This window comes from Otolemur garnettii, unplaced genomic scaffold (genome assembly GCF_000181295.1).
Source record: "Otolemur garnettii isolate 467f Iridium unplaced genomic scaffold, OtoGar3 scaffold00006, whole genome shotgun sequence".
NCBI lineage: Eukaryota > Metazoa > Chordata > Mammalia > Primates > Galagidae > Otolemur > Otolemur garnettii.
Window position 1 is genome coordinate 46,236,026 of NW_003852401.1, and position 14,354 is coordinate 46,250,379.

Consider the following 14,354-nt stretch of genomic DNA (forward strand, 5'->3'; position numbering starts at 1 on the left):
AAAAAAAAAAAAAAAAAAGACATCACACTCCTAACATGTGCATTCATGTAGGTGCCTCATAAGAGGCTGAACCAAAGCTTCAGGTAGGAGAGCGAGTCCATGAGAATTCTGTCTCCACTTAGCTGTGTCATTGCAAATGTCAGGGAGCCAAACTCTTTATTTTTAAAGATCTTGGCACCAATGGCATCCCCACTGTCAATTTGCATGTGGGGAGGTGTGGAGCCTTGGGGTCCCCCATACATAAAGTCTACTAATTAGGTCCCCACTGTCAATATGTGCATAGGGCTTCTATGGGGACATTTGGCTTAGAGCTATTAGTGAGGCAGGGAGACCCCAAACCCCCTCCATCACCTGAGTCCTCCTGGACCTGAAGGACACAGTTGCTTTCTTGAGGGTTTCTTGGTACCTGGAGCCCTTTGCAATGGGGGCAAGGTTCTTTTCAATGTCCTTTCCTCCCCCCACAAATCCCTAATTGATTGTAATCTACCCTAAGGTGGCATTTCCTTTCTTTCTTTCTTATTTATTTATTTATTTGAGACAGAGTCTCACTTTGTCACGCTTGGTAAAGTGCCATGGCATCATAGCTCACAACAACCTCAAACTCTTGGGCTCAAGCAATTCTCTTCCCTTAGCTTCCTGAGTAGCTGGGACTATAGGTGCCCCCCACAATGCCCAGCTATTTTTAGACATGAGGGCTTGTTGTAGCTCAAGCTGGTCTTGAACTTGTGAGCTCAGGCAATCCACCTGCCTCGGCCTCCCAAAGTGCTGGGATTACAGGTGTGAGCCACCGCACTCAGCCAGCATTTCCTTTCAACTGACTCAAAGAGCCTTAGCTGGTCTAGCTAGCAGAACATGTTTGCCCAGTCTTGAGTATGGTGACATCATCATAGCTCACCTTATTCTCAAAATCCAGGGCTCAAGTGACCCTCCTACCTTATCCTCCTGAGTGGCTAGGACTACAAACATGGGGCTTTTCCTTTTTTGTGAAGACTGTAGCTAGGAATACAAACATAGGACTTTTTTCTTTTTTCTTGCCATGTTTCTTAGGCTGGTCTAGAACTTTTTAAAATTTTATTTCAATGCAATTTAATCCTTATTTCAACCTAAATGCAATAATAATCTGATAAGGTACATACATACAAAACCCATATATCCTGAATTACAAAAGAGTTTCCATGGGACTGTAACTCAAATCCATCCCTCTAAATCCTGATTCTCTATTGGTAAAATTTTACCCAATATTTTTCTTTTCACATGGCCCTTTTCTGCGCCAATTAAACATATTTTTGTTTCATTTTGAGTTATGCTGAATGCAACATAAAAACATAACAAGGTAAAAATAAACATTGTATAAGAAAACTAAAAAAAAAAGTGCCTTCCACAGACACACATGGTTTTCATCAAGTATATGTTTCCACAACGAATAAGTACTTACAAATATGCAAATAAAATATTACCCTAAATGCTTATCTTGCCATCAATGCCATTCATTTTTTAGGCAATGCCATTCTTGCTACTGAAAATTTTTTTTAGAAGTTTCTCCCAAAACTTAACAAATAGTATATTATAATCCCCCAAAAGTCTTAAATCAAAAAAGCTTTCCAATGTGGAAGACTCACATGAAACTGTTTCTCCAAGAAAATAAAATCATTCTTATTATCAGAAGAAAAGAATACTAAAAGAAATCAGCTTTTAAAACAGATAAACAGGGGGTGGCACCTGTGCCTCAAAGAAGTAAGGTGCCAGCCCCATATGCTGAAGGTGGTGGGTTCAAACCCAGCCCCGGCCAAAAACTGCAAAAAAAAAAAAAATCAGATAAACATCTATACCAAAGAAAGATCTTTTCCTATAACATCCCTTTAAATAAAACATAAAAAATGCTCACTATAATAATCTCAGACTACTTTCATATAAAAACTTCAGAATACATAAAGCACATATTTCAGCTTTCAAAGATGCCATTTAGATGTCACATATTAAACGCCTACACCTAACACATGAACACGACTAATATGTCATCCCTGGTTAACAGTCAGAAAGAACTGCATGGTTTGAAAGGTGCTTTAACTTACGTGTGGTCATTAAAACTCAGTAAGTAATTTAAGTATGGTCATATAAAGGCAGGCAATTAATCCACTGTCACTATAAAAATCAAAGCCATGAAAATAAAGGCAGAAAACTTGGTTTCTCTACCTTTCATTTACATAGGTAGATATCAGAACTTTACTGTAGAAAATATAACAATTCTTACATATGGTTTCCCTAGAACATAAAGGAGTTTCAGAAACTACAAAAGATGTCAAGATCCATAGTTTGCTTCATCAAATGCTTTTCTAGCCCATTTTAATTTTTCATTCATAGTAAGCAAGTCTTTAACCCTAGCAAACTTCCTGGGGTCCTTTTGAATCAAGAAGATGATATCTTCAATTTGTACTCGACCTTGTCTGCCGATAGACATGGCCTGGTGGGTCATTTCAGTAATGAATTCTGTCACAGTAGATACTCTTCAAGAGGAGATATTCTTTTTTTTCTTTTTTTGAGACAGAGCCTCAAGCTGTCACCCTGGGTAGAGTGCCATGGCATCACATCTCACAGCAACCTCCAACTCCTGGGCTCAAGTGAGTCTCCTGCCTCAGTCTCCCAAGTAGCTGGGACCACAGGCGCCCACCACAACACCCGGCTATTTTTTTGGTTGCAGTCATCATTGTCATTTGGCAGGCCCGGGCTGGATTCGAATCCGCCACCTTAGGTGTATGTGGCTGGTGCCTTAGCCACTTGAGCCACAGGCACAAGCCAAGAGGAGATATTCTTCAAGAAGATCTACTGACCTAGTATAAGGATTCTTTTCATCTCCAAAGCCATATGTTGTACATCTCAATTCTTCAGAAAAAAGTCTCTGTCTTTTACCCTGTCTGCCTCTGCACCTCCTCTAATTTCTTCATTTTCTTCCTCAAAGGCAGGGTCTTTCTCCTCATCTGCCACCCCATCAGCCCACCAGCCTACAGCACCCAGCAGGCTCCCACTCAGCAGATTTCACTACTTGTACAGCCTCACTTCCGGTGACTTCCACATTAAAGTGAGATTTAATTTTATTTTATTTTAAAACTAAGATACTTAACAGTTTTATTTTCACATTTCACAGTACAAATGAAAACTGCCCCTTTTGGGGGTTTACTTCTTCCCTTCAAAACTATTCTGTCTTTGATAGGAAGGAGGAGCAAGTCTTCCTTACCATGCTATTAAGAAAACACCCAGAGTCACAGCACCATGATCTCCTGGTGAAGCAAAACGAGTAATATGAAACTGACATAAAGATAACTCCCCTCTACCCTTATCTGTCTGGTCAAGTCATTCCAGGACCAGTGGGCACCAACATGGGACCAGCAGGAGGTCTCATCATTGGGGGCCCAGGCATCATTGGCATGTGATCTCCCATGGGTGGCCTCATTCCAGGAGCAGGTCCCAGTGGCATCATCCTAGGAGGAGGAGGACTCATCATTGGCATCGTGGGTGTGCCCCACATATGGGGTGCTGACATCATACCAGGATTAGGAGGACCAGGGAGATAGTGGGGAGATGGAATCATGGCCCCTACAGGAGGAGGAGCAGAGAATGGAGTAGGAGGTATTTTCTGTTGTTGAAATGCAGCCGTTGTTGTGTCAATCAGGCTCTGGGCCTGCTCTGCCATCCCTTTCTGACAGTCGTCCCTCACATTCTTTGTGCTTCTTCCCACTACAGTGTGTCTTTCTCACAGATGGAGAGTCATGGGTGAGATATGTATCGCAGTAGTCACAGTAAAACTTGAGCATATTCCCTCCTGGCCATTGGCGACTCCTTTCTAATGTGAGTTTTTAAAAACAAGCATCCAGACCAGTGTGGGAGGAAAGAACAGTAGAGCTGGGGAAGGAAGTCTGCTGTGTATTGGTAATAAAGCTCCAAGTTCATCCCATCATGGATTTCATACTCCCCTCGAGACAAGTGGTCCTTTAAAATCGTGTACCACTTCTTAAGGACAATCTTGTTCTAACAGGTGTCAGTTTGGGCTGCCATCAACTTCTTAAGGTCCCCAATGGTGTCATTGATGTTGCATTTAAGGTGGATCTTCTTCCCCAGATGGTTGCAAACAACCTGGATCATCCAGGCTGGAGCTCCAAATTCAAACCTCCAACCTGCAGATGCCACAACCTCCAGCCTCAAGTGCTCTGATGGACGGGATTTTAAAAACCATGAGAGACTCTTTCACAATTGCCACACATTTGAAAACCACTGGAAGGCTTGTCTACTCTCTAGCCTTTCAGAACAACTGGTCTAGAAGGTTTTTGTTTTTGAGAGAGTCTCACTTTGTCACCCTGGGTAAAGTGCCATGGCATCGTAGCTCACAGAAACCTCAAATTCAGGGTGGTGCCTGTGGCTCAGTGGGTAGGGCACCGGCCCCATATACCGAGGGTGAAGGGTTCAAACCCAGCCCTGGACAATTTGCAACAAAAAATAGCCAGGCATTGTGGCAGGTGCCTGTAGTACCAGCTACTCAGGAGGCTGAGGCAAAGGAATCACCTAAGCCCAGAAGTTGGTGCTGCTGTGATCTGTGACACTGCAGCACTCTACCGAGAGGGTGACAAAGTAAGACTCTGTCTCTTAAAAAAAAAAAAAAGAAAGGAAAAAACCTCAAACTCTTGGGCTCAAGTGATTATCTTGCCTCAGCCTCTCAAGTAGCTGGGACTACAGGCACCTGCCGCAACGCCCAGGTATTTTTAGAGATGGGGGTCTCGCTCTTGCTCAGACTAGTCTTGAACCTGTGTGCTTAGGCAATCCACCCGCCTCTGCCTCCCAAAGTGCTAGGATTACAGGTGTGAGCCATCTTGCCCAGCCTTGTCTAGAATTACAGTGATGCTTCTACCTTGGCCTCCAAAAGTACTGGGATTAGAGGTTTGAGGCTCCCATGTCCAGTCCATTTCTTTGACTATTACTCCCTTTCTGGGCCTGTAAAGTATTAATAAACTTTCTATTTCTTTTCTCCTGTTAATCTGTCTTTTGTCAGTTCAATTTGCAGGACCCCAGAGAGTGAATGTAAGAGAAAAAATGAAAAGTATTACCTCCTTGACACTAAGAAAGGTGTGTCTTTCGAGAAACAGGATGCTTATCTCTGCAGGGCAGAAAGTAATCTAGAAAGAATTAAGAATTAGTGGTGGATATTATAGAGAATTCCTGCTCTGCATAAGTGGATGAATTAGATGACCACCAATTTGTCAGTAGCCTTAAAATTCTCTCTCTCTCTCTCTTTTTTTAAAGACAGAATCTCAATCTGTCACCCTGGGTAGAGTATGGTGGTGTCATAGCTCACAGCAACCTCCAACTCGGGGTCAAGCAATCCTCTTGCCTCAGTTTTTCTATTTTTAGTAGAGGCGGGGTCTCACTTTTGTTAAGGCTGGTCTCAAACTCATGAGCTCAAGCAATCCACTTACCTAGGCCTCCCAGAATGCTAGGATGATAGGTAGGAGCTACCATACCTGGTCCTTAAAATTCTTTAATCCCAAAGAACCTTAAAGAAGGATACAAGTTTGAATGCCTTGCTATAAAACCGAAGTCCAGAACTTTTTCATCTTGTAGAACTGAAACTCTGTACCCACTAAACAAAGGCTTTGGTTTCCCTCCTTCCCCTACTCCCTGGTAAGCACCCTTCTACTTTTTATTTCTATGACTTTAACTACCTTAGATACCTCATAGAATGGACTCATACAGTATTTGCCTTTTTGTGACTGTGCTCTTTCACTTAGCATCATGACTGCAGAGTTGTGAGTAGCACAGACATGGTTCTCTTTCTTTATAAAGTCATATAGTCTTCCATTAAATGTATGATTTTGGGTTGGATGCCATTTCTCAAGGGTATATTAATTTTCTTTTTTTAAATTTATTTTTATTTTATTTTTTAGGTCCCGCTCTGGCTCAGGCTGGTCTTGAACTCCTGAGCTCAGCCCATCCACTCGCCTTGGCCTCCTAGATTGCTAGAATTACAGGCGGGAGCCACCACACTCAGCCCAGGTATATTAATTTTCAAAGGAGAAATTATGGAGACAGGTGGTTATCCTCATACGTTATCTCATTTAACTTTTAACACAAATCTATGAGTTTATTGCTATTACCCACTTATAGAGAAAACAAAGGCTTAGGGAGGGAAGGTCATTTGCCTAAAGTTTTTAAAGTTTTTACCTACCAAAGATGAGGTATAAGTTTTCATTATTGCAAGTCAGTGTAATTGAGTGGAAAAACCATTAAATCAATGGATAACTGAAAATTGTTGTTTCTTTTGGTTTGTCATTTTCCCACTATTTTAGTGCAGATATGTTTGTAATGGAGATAAATTTTAAAAGTGAAATCTTTGGAATATTCTGTAATTTTGGTTATCAAAATTTAGTTAGTTTTTTTTTTTTTGGAGACAGAGTCTCACTCACTCACCCAGGGTAGACTGCCATGGCGTCATCATAGCTCACAGCAACCTCAAACTCTTGGGCTTGAGCAATCTTCTTGCCTTAGCGAACCAAGTAGCTGGGACTATAGGCACCCACCATGATGCCCAGCTAGTTTTTTCTATTTTTATTAGAGACAGGGTCTTGTTCTTGCCTCAGGCTGGTCTTGAACTCCTGAGCTCACGCAATCTACCTAGGATTACAGGCATAAGCGACTACTACTACTACTATTTAGACACTTCTACATAATAAACAGGAAGAAGAAAAAGTATACATAGCCGGTGAGTTGGGTCACACCTGTAATCCCAGCACTTGGGAGGCTGAAGGAGGTGGATTGCCTGAGCTCAAAGGTTCGAGACCAGCCTGAGCGAGAGTGAGACCCCCCACCATCTCTAAAAAATAGCCAGGCATTCTGGCCAGCACCAGTAGTCCTAGCCGCTTGGGAGGCTGAGGCAAGAGAATCACTTGAGCCCAAGAGTTTGAGGTTGCTGTGAGCTATGATGCCATGGCATTCTGCCCAGGGTGACCAAGTCAGACCCTGGGTAGAAGAAAAAGAAAAAGCCTAAATAGTTTTCACTGCTTCTATAATCCAAAAGGAAAATCAAAAAGATATTCATACAATAGAAATGTAAGTTCAGACAGGTCCTCAATTTTCTTCCTTTTATTATTGGGCAAAATGATCAAGCTATTCTTGCTGAGCTGGCAACCCCGCTCTGTGCTCACAGAAAGGCTTAGTTGCAGCAATACCTCAATCTTTTTTTTTTTTTTTTAAGACAGAGTCTCACTAAGTCGCCCTAGTAGAGCACTGTGGTGTCACAGCTCATAGCAACCTCAAACTCTTGGGCTTAAGAAATTCTCTTGCCATAGCCTCCCAAGTAGCTGGGACTATAGGCACCCACCACAATAGACAGCTATTTTTTGCTATAGTTGTCATGGTTGGTTAGCTGGCCCAGGCCAGACTCGAACTTGCCAACTTAGATGTATGTGACTGGCGCCATGACTACTGTGCCACAGGTGCCAAGCCAGCAATACCTCAATCTTTGCCTCCATTCTGAGGACATGATGGGTGAGAACTTAGGATACCTTGCTGAGGACATTGGCTAATTTCTTGTGGGACTTTATAATGAACGAGAGAAAATTCTGAGGCATTTCTAATCATCTCAAGGATAACAAGGAAGATCTAGGATCTCTGTGTCCACGGAGCTGGAGAAGTTCCTTAAGGCCACCTGACACCTGCTAAGCTCTGGGCCAAGTGCAGGGTCTCTCTTAGGGAGTTATAGCCAAATTAGCAATAATTCTTCTATTAGCCTAATAATTGTCACTCTACTGATATTTGCTGGGTATCTGTCATATACTGGGGTGACCCCAGCCCTACAAAACAAGTCTCCGTCACTTGGGATGGGGAGATGGGATATGTAACTTAGTTTTTCTTGTCCTTCTGGTGTAACTAACGCATTTTTCTTATATCATTCAAATTATTATTTAGTTTTACTTCTCTTTGAACTTGGAGAAAAACTCTATTACTTTCCAAGTTTTCTCGGTCAAATTCCGCTCTCTTTCCACAGAGCCATGCAACCATCACAGGCCACCACCCCTGAGCACTGTGTGTCAGCAACTTTCCACATGGAGCACATGGAAATTTGGAAGCGGGGAAAGTGTGCACATGAGGAGTAGGTAGCTGTGCAGACGTGTGGGAGGTAGAGAACACATAACTGTATCTCCAGTGCAGCTGCTGATTAGCCAGGTGTGGCTACATTGTGCGGTCCTTGCTCTCTGGAGAGCAGAGCTAGAGTGCCAGCCAAGGAAACACTCAGGCAGATTAACTTGACTCCAACCCTTGCTAATTCACTGCACAGTGGGGCTACGAAAGTGGGAAACCTGTACCTTCTGCAATCACCTGATTCCTCCTCCTAGAGTGGGAGCTCAGTGTCTGGCAGAGGACACGGAGTATAAAATGCATTTAAAAGAAGGAATTGTTGCCATTTTCAAGCAAATGGGCTTGCTGCCCCATGTGTACAGAAGCCAGCTTTTGAGAAAAGAAAGGCTTTATTATAAAGCCATCAGCAAGAACACAGAGGCACAATAACTAAGTAAATGACACAAAGTCTAAGTTAACCAGTTTGATGGAAATATTTCAAATTGTATATGAAAACACTACACTGTACCCCATGTTTGCAGTAATGTATACAGTTATCATTTAATATAAATAAATAAATAAATAAAAGAACACAGAGGCAGGCTTAAATCTATCTCCTGGATTTGGGGCTGGGCCAGATGTATAGGGTCAGAGGGCAAGGAAAAGGATTTAGGAATGTTGGCTTGGCAGAGTCTGATTGGCGGGCTTTAAATTAGACCATTTATGGAAAGGTATTATAAGGTCAATTCTAGCCTTCGGTTTTCCAGGCCTACAGATTCCTGGCTTGTGTTGGAATTCTGGCATTCGGGTTGCAAAGGCAGGATTTGATTTATTGGTTCTGTATACTGTTAGAGGTCAAAGTTTTTCTTATTTATTGCACCACATGCCTGGGCTACATGACTTGTAGTTTTGGGTTCTGTTACATCTACAAGACAACTTGACTTTTTTTTTTTTTTTTGGCAGTTTTTGGCCAGGGCTGGGTTTGAACCCGCCACCTCCGGCATATGCAGGGCTGATGCCCTACTCCTTTGAGCCACAGGCGCGGCCCCAAGATAACTTGACTTTTTAGATGTTACAGAGTAGGCCCAATTTGGGCTAATCACAATACTACCACAGCTCCAAACTGTATGTTCTTTTTTTTAGAGACAGAGTCTCATTTTATCCCCCTCAGTAGATAAAATAATGCCATCGGTGTCACAGCTCATAGCAACCTCCAACTCCTGGGCTTAGGTGATTCTCTTGCCTCAGCCTCTTGAGTAGCTGGGACTACAGGCACCTGCCACAATGCCCAGCTATTTTTTGTTGCAGTTTTCCCGGGGCCAGGTTTGAACCCGCCACCCTTGGTATATGGGGCCAGCGCCCTACCCACTGAGCCACAGGTGCCACCTCAGAACTGTGTGTTCTATATGGAAACTTTACGTGTTGTTTCCATTTTCTATCTTAGCAATGATCAGATAGATTCCTTACTCCCGTGTCAGGTCAGTTCCCTAAAGTAGAGCTGCATTCCTCAGTAGATCCTCTGACTTTGAGGACAAAATTTAGCTGTGCTTAGGACACAACTGCAGGTCTGAGTAAAGGACAAACAAACCAAGATAGGGAGGCAGCCTGGGGTGGAGAAGTGGAGGAGAGGGAACAGGACACAAGGAAAAAAATATAAATCACCAGTGTGGAGTTAGTAACTCAGTAAAACTTCCAAAGATTATATTGAGATTTCCCTGTTATGCTTTTGAAAGGATCATATAGGGAATGAAAGACGCTTGATTATCTGGTTCTATTTCTTTTTTTGTGATTCCCAATTTTTTTTTTTTTTTTTTTTGAGACAGAGTCTCACTCTGTCGCTCTCAGTAGAGTACAGTGGCATCACAGCTTATAGCAACTTCAAACTCTTGGACTTAAGAGATTCTCTTGCCTTAGCCTCTCAAGTAACTGGGACTACAGGCACTTGCCACAACACTTGGCTATTTTTTTGTTGCAGTTGTCATTTTTGTTTAGCTGGCCTGGGCCCGGTTCAAACCCGCCAGCCTCGGTTCATGTGGCCAGCATCTTACTCACTGAGCTATGGGCACCAAGCCAATGATCTCAAATATTTTAAAAGAATATTTTGTATATTTGCTTTTAGAATTAGTGACTTCTTTAATACCTGAGCTTCTCAAAACCATGAGTCATTGAAGTATTGTCATTGGAGCTAAGTTTAAAAATCTGACATTTAATTAATGGTGGTAAGGTGCAGGGCTTTTGTCTGCTAGGACTGCTCAAGCAAGAACACACCCCGGAGGCACAGGGCAAAACACCTTGCTGGAAGCTGCAGAGGCCCAGACTGGTCCCACGGCATACCTTCTGCGTGGCTCACCTGTCCCTTCCTCCTGTCGGCGTCAGTTTAACTGCATCCACATCAGCTTAACTGCATCCACATGGAAGTGGAGAGACTGGCCCCGGGAGCCTCAGAGGTTTCCCTGGAAGGTCTCACTTCACACATTCCACTTCTGGTCATCTCAGACTCTTAGTTTGCCACTCAAGTTAAGCAAGGGTAGGGGTGGGGCAAGGGTACCAAAAGCCCAGCTTCCTTTCCCAAGCCTGCCGGCCTGATGTACACTTGCTATTTCTTCACTGTAGAAGGGAGCCTGATTCTGACCATTCTTGATTCTGTATCCCCACTGCCATGGCCATCCTCAGGCCAAGGAATGTGCTCAAAGTGTGTGCTCCAGCCAATAGCATCTACATTTCTTGGGAATTTGTTAGAAAAGCAAATTCTGAAATTCTGGCCCAGATCCAGTGAATCAAAAACTTAGGGGACAGGATTTAGGAACCTCAGTTTTCAGGAGCCCTCCAGGCAATTTTGATGTAGGCCAAAGTTTGAGAACTGGTATCATAGGGTGGTGGCTAATATTGCATGTGGATCATGTGTAGACTGTTCAAGCAGTGCCTGGCACCTAGGCGTAACTTAGTTGTTCATATTACCACCATCATCATCATGGCCGGGGTCTTATCTAATAATACTTTAATTTCCAGGAGTACCAGGTAATCAGACGGAGATGCCTTTCCTCTGGAGCAACCCCCACAGCAGGTACCTATGCAAGTCTCTTACCAGAACAAAGGTCCTCTCTGTCTATAGTCATTATCATAATGACACAAAAATTGATTTTTACTTACATCAGTGTATACATATATAATATATAGGATATACATAATTATTGTTATTGAGATATACTCCACATAACACAAAATTCGCCATCTTAAAATGAATGCATCAGTGGTTTTAGTATATTTACTAAGTCACGTAGCCATTACTGCTATTAAATTCCAGAACATTTCTAGAACAATTCCAGAACACTCTCAGTAGCCCAAAAAGAAATCTCATATTTATTAGTCTTAGTCTTAGATGACTTGCGTATTGTCTTGAAGAAATATTTAAAAATCACAGCCGTGCTAGTGGTTATGAAGTGGTCTCTTGCTGTGGTTTTGATTTGCATTTCCGTAATGGCTGAGGATGTTACGCATCTTTGTATGCACTTACTGACAATTTGTATGTCATCTTGAAGAAATATCTCTTCAAATCATTTGCCTGTATTTATTTATTTATTACAAATAAGTCTGGGTTGCATTCAACTGTCATACCCATAATTATCTTTTTGTCTTTATGGATTTGTCTATTTTGGACATTCCATGCAAATGGAATCATAAGATACATTTTTTTTTTTTTAATTGAGACAGAGTCTCAATTTTCACCCTGGGTGGAGTGCCGCGGCATCACAGCTCATAGCAACTGCAAACTCTGGGGCTTTAGTGATTCTTTTGCCTCAGCCTCCCTAGTAGCTGGGACTATAGGCTCCTGCAACAACACTCAGCTATTTTTTGTTTGTTTGTTTGTTTAGCAAACCCAGGCCAGTTTGAAACCACCAACCCCAGAGCATGTGGCTGGCGCCCTAACCACTGAGCTACAGGCACCCAGACAATACATGATCTTTTGTGTCCAGCTTTTTTCACTTAGCATAACGTTGCTGAGGCTCATCCATGTTGGGGCGCGTATCAAAGCTTCATGCCCTTTTATTGCTGGATAATACTCCCTCGTATGGATACACCACATTTTGTGTATCCATTAATCAACTGCTGGAAGACTGGGTTGCTTCCATTTTTTCAGCTATTACTAATAAAGCTGTTAGGAACATCTGTTACAAGTTTTTCATCACCATATGTTTTCATTTATTTTGTTTATTTTGGATATGCAAGAGCAAGAATTGTTGGATCCTATGGAATTGCCTGTTTAACTTTCTGAGAACCTACCAGCTTTTCTTTATGGTTGCTACGTTATTTCACTTTCCCCACTGCAATATATATGGATTTCTTTGTCAACATATTTACTTAAGACTTACTCATTTTTAAAAATCACAGCCATGCTAGTGGTTATGGAGTGGTATCTGGCTGTGGTTTTGATTTGCGTTTCCCTAATGGCTGATGAAATGAAGCATCTTTGTTTGTGCTTTTTGACAATTTGTACACCGTCGTGAAGAAATATCTATTCAAATCATTTGCCTGTATTTATTTATTATTATTGTTACAGTTTGTTAAAGTTTCAACACAACATTTGCCCATATTTAAAGTGGGTAGTTTATCCTTCTTTAAAATTTTTATTTTACTTTTTTTGAAAACAGGAAATAATTTTATTATACTTTTTATCTCTTTTACAAAAGAGCTTGGCACAAAAAATATGCATATAATTATATAGTGAGTGAAGGAATAAACAAATTAAGCAAATTTCTTAAAAGAAAGCTTATTACAATAAAATACATAGAAAGTTGAGATACTAAAGTTAGCAGAATAGCATTATTCTATTACTATTTACTTATTATATTTATGTTATTAACATTAATACCTTTAGGTTTCCTTCATGTTTATATTTTTTAACAAAGGGTCATAGTTTCCCTGTTTTTTAGTTTAGTATTGAGGTATATTGCGGAGCGCCCTTCGTCCTGGGAAACCGGGGCGCGGCTGGAAAGGCAGTCGCCCCTCACCCATCACGCAAGGCATGTTGCTGGGGGAACCTGGTGCTAAACCATTGGGAGGTGGGTTTTGTATATAGCAGAGCCGCTCCCTTGCTGTGATCTACTGAAAGTCAGCCCTTGACACAAGGGTTTGTAAAAAGAAAAGAAAAAAGTATTGAGATATATTCTAATAGTGCTTAAATAATTACAGCTTCGGGCTGTGGTTTTGCCACTGGCTATCTCGTGTCTGACACTATTCCTCCAGCTTAATTTGCTCCCCCTTTACTCACTTCTTTCTGTTCCTTGAACCTCCAACCATGCTTCTGCCCTAGATCCTTTCTGCCCTCCGTTTACTTTCTCCAGACTTCTCTTCTCCTCTTGTGAGGCTCAATTCCTTATTTGTCTCTCAATTCAAGTCACTTTTTCAAAATTCTTTCCTCAGCTAAACTTTACCTAAAGTACCTTTGTCATTTTACTTGCAGTCCTCTTATCCTGAATTATTTTATTTTAACAACACGTACCTAATTTGTTTCAAAGCCGGACCTGACATCATATACTGTTTTCATTTGTTCATTGTTGTTCCCTATAGAATGAATTCTCCATGAGTACAAGGATGTGATCTGTTTTAGTCTCATCCAGAGTAATTTAAAGAGCACATCAACTGATTTACTGATAACTGTGTAAGTTTTATTTTTTTTAAATTTATTTTTGTTGTAGTTTGGCCGTATATAAAACATTTTGATAATAAAAAACAACCCTAAGGAACTTATTAGGCAATAGAATGAAAAATAATTCTTACCGTGCCATTGACAATGAGCTTTAATTCATTTATCAGCTTCCAGAAAAACACTACTGAAATTAATAAATTGGCCTGTGACAGATACTTTATCAGGAGGACAAAGGACAGCTTGCTGTGTAGTGAGTCAAGAGATATGCACAGCTAACCACAAAACAGATGAAACTGTGAAAGAAAATAACGACTTTTGGAAGCCACAAAGGGAGTAAGTTGACTTACAAAATAATAATAATAGTTACTGTTTAGTAAAACAATTCAAGTTTTTGAATCTTTTATTTTAATAAAAGTGAAAGTTAATATCAACTATAGCTGTGCTTGACAACTGGGTCACAAAATTCTTGAAAATTTAATGATCAGCTCTTGTGAGTTGGTGCAAATTGCCTCTAGCTGACCACTGACTAAAAAAATATGTTGAAATATGTTAGTGGCTCGGCGCCTGTGGGTCAAGAGGCTAAGGCGCCAGCCACATACACCTAAGG

The 14,354-nt window shown here is 41.4% G+C and overlaps 3 pseudogenes; all 3 read right to left on the reverse strand.

Moving 5' to 3' along the window:
- Positions 1 to 2,299: 2,299 nt before the first annotated feature.
- LOC100957487 lies at positions 2,300 to 3,310 on the reverse strand (annotated as a pseudogene).
- A 21-nt stretch (positions 3,311 to 3,331) lies between these two features.
- Positions 3,332 to 3,809, reverse strand: LOC100963991 (annotated as a pseudogene).
- A 97-nt stretch (positions 3,810 to 3,906) lies between these two features.
- On the reverse strand, positions 3,907 to 4,137 carry LOC111722754 (annotated as a pseudogene).
- Between the last annotated feature and the right edge of the window lie 10,217 nt (positions 4,138 to 14,354).